Source organism: Salmo salar, unplaced genomic scaffold (assembly GCF_965601325.2).
Source record: "Salmo salar unplaced genomic scaffold, fSalSal1 ptg000358l, whole genome shotgun sequence".
Classification (NCBI taxonomy): Eukaryota; Metazoa; Chordata; class Actinopteri; order Salmoniformes; family Salmonidae; genus Salmo; species Salmo salar.
In genome coordinates, this window is record NW_027675359.1 from 74,741 (window position 1) to 77,500 (window position 2,760).

The 2,760-nt window shown below is 44.6% G+C and overlaps 1 protein-coding gene across 1 annotated transcript in view; it reads right to left on the bottom strand.

The window, feature by feature from the left end:
• Nucleotides 1-1,701: 1,701 nt before the first annotated feature.
• The window catches only part of LOC145875802 (tripartite motif-containing protein 16-like), a 9,939-nt gene continuing 8,880 nt past the window's right edge, over nucleotides 1,702-2,760 (bottom strand). The window contains exon 5 of the mRNA XM_082971614.1: nucleotides 1,702-2,760. This exon is cut by the window's right edge and continues 3,578 nt beyond it. The gene's annotated coding sequence lies outside the window, so the exon portion shown is untranslated.

The following is a 2,760-nucleotide window of genomic DNA, read 5'->3' on the forward strand; positions in this document are numbered from 1 at the left end:
AGGAAGTCCCCCCTCCTCTCCCCTACCTTCACTATACCCCCCTCCTCTCCCCTACCTTCCCTATACTCCCCTCCTCTCCCCTACCTTCCCTATACCCCCCTCCCTTCTCTCCCCTACCTTCCCTATACCCCCTCCTCTCCCCTACCTTCCCTATACCCCCTCCTCTCCCCTACCTTCCCTATACCCCCTCCTCTCCCCTACCTTCCCTATACCCCCCCCTCTCCCCTACCTTCCCTATACCCCCCCCCCCCCTATTATGTTGGACCATCATGTTTATTTGTTTGAATCTTGTCTTTGTTTGTGATCAGGTTAGAAGAGAATGACTCCTCAACCCAAGAGGCCCTGGAGCAGCTGTGATCAGGTTAGAAGAGAATGACTCCTCAACCCAAGAGGTCCTGGAGCAGCTGTGATCAGGTTAGAAGAGAATGACTCCTCAACCCAAGAGGTCCTGGAGCAGCTGTGATCAGGTTAGAAGAGAATGACTCCTCAACCCAAGAGGCCCTGGAGCAGCTGTGATTACGTTAGAAGAGAATGACTCCTCAACCCAAGAGGCCCTGGAGCAGCTGTGATCAGGTTAGAAGAGAATGACTCCTCAACCCAAGAGACCCTGGAGCAGCTGTGATCAGGTTAGAAGAGAATGACTCCTCAACCCAAGAGGTCCTGGAGCAGCTGTGATCAGGTTAGAAGAGAATGACTCCTCAACCCAAGAGGCCATGGAGCAGCTGTGATCAGGTTAGAAGAGAATGACTCCTCAACCCAAGAGGCCCTGGAGCAGCTGTGATCAGGTTAGAAGAGAATGACTCCTCAACCCAAGAGGTCCTGGAGCAGCTGTGATCAGGTTAGAAGAGAATGACTCCTCAACCCAAGAGGCCCTGGAGCAGCTGTGATCAGGTTAGAAGAGAATGACTCCTCAACCCAAGAGGCCCTGGAGCAGCTGTGAGAAAGCATCAGTGTGGAAACATTTGGGGAAATTTAAAGAAGGTTTCCTGGAAAAGAGGATTGACTGTTACGTAAAGGGTCAGAGCCACTGATTGGACAAAATATTAAGGATACCTTCCTAATATTGAGGTACGCCTGGTCAGTTTGTCATGGAAAGAAAGGTGTCCTTAATGTTTTGTGTTAATTACATAATAATGATACATTTATGGATTGTTTTATGTAGCCTATTGTTTTCTATTTATTCAACCTGCCATCTACCCACCTGGGGACTGAGGGTTATGAGAGAACCCCCACATCACTAGCTTCTCTTTATTCAACCTGCCATCTACCCACCTGGGGACTGAGGGTTATGAGAGAACCCCCACATCACTAGCTTGCATGTTTTGCAGTCTTGTAAAGATAAGGAGGGGACGACTGGGAGGCAGGTTGGCATTTATTGTTATGAATCTTGTCCTGGAGGCAGGTTGGCATTTATTGTCATGAATCTTGCCCTGGAGGCAGTTCAGCAAAGTATCCCCTAGCTGGCACAGGCACAAAGTAATACAATCAGATTTTAATCCTAACCTCAACCCTAACCACACTGCTAATCCTTCCCTTAAATTAAGACCATAAAACAACATTTTCCACAGCCAATTCTGACTTTGCAGCTGACATATCTAGAGGAAATCCCACAGTTCTGCCTCCAGGTCAAGATTCATGACAAACGTAAACATGAGACAGGGAGAAGCAATGTAAAAATCAATAACAAAATTGTTTTCACAATTAACATGCTTTTTCTTGTTTCAAGTATGTTTTATTATGAAAAGTACAATATATCCATGTATACTTGTTCAACTATGGAGCTTATGTCCACATATAATTGTACAATTTGTTTTTCCAACATAAAAGACAAGAAATGATCACATTGGTATTTTAACAGTGTTATTGTAAGAGTTTAAATGTTTAAACAGAGGATACATCTAAAACAGGATAAAAACAAGTGCAGTATGTTGTGAGAATGTTACTTTAACGTCGACTCATAACGTCACACTATAACTTAATGGGAGTCTTGTGGAAAGACTGCATGTTGTTTTGGGTGGATTGAGTGACGTCTTCATCAACATTTTGCAGAATATTCCGGTAATATTTTCACCTCTTGTCAGCTGCAGACATTCATAAGGAGTTCCAGTAGTTTATTTGCCATTTGCAGGTATTAAAAGTAATACATACATTGTAATTCCTTGTTGGAGCTCTGTCACATACAGGACAGTACATACCAGAGGAGGCTGCTGAGGGGAGGACGGCTCATAATAATGTCTGGAACAGAGTGAATGAAATGGAACACATGGAAACCACGTGTTTGATACCATTCCACTTATTCCACTCCAGCCATTACAAGCCTGTCCTCCCTAAATAAGGTCCCACCAACCTCCTGTGGTACAAACACAAACAGTAAAATATATCATAAAAAATGCAAAGTGGTAAAAGATCAGAAAATATTAACAGCCTGTCACGTGTGAGTGTCCAGTGTGTGTTTGTCCATTGTGTGTGTGTGTGTGTCAGTGTGTGTGTGTGTATGTCAGTGTGTGTGTGTGTATGTCAGTGTTTATGTATGTCAGTGTGTGTGTGTGTGTCAGTGTTTGTGTGTGTGTGTCCAGAGTGTGTGTGTGTGTGTGTATCCAGTGTGTTTGTCAAGCATGTGTGTGTCAAGCGTGTGTGTGTCAAGCGTGTGTGTGTGTTCAGTGTGTGTGTGTGTGTCCAGTGAGTGTGTGTGTGTGTGTGTCCAGTGTGTGTTTGTCCATTGTGTGTGTGTGTGTGTCAGTGTGTGTGTGTGTATGTCAG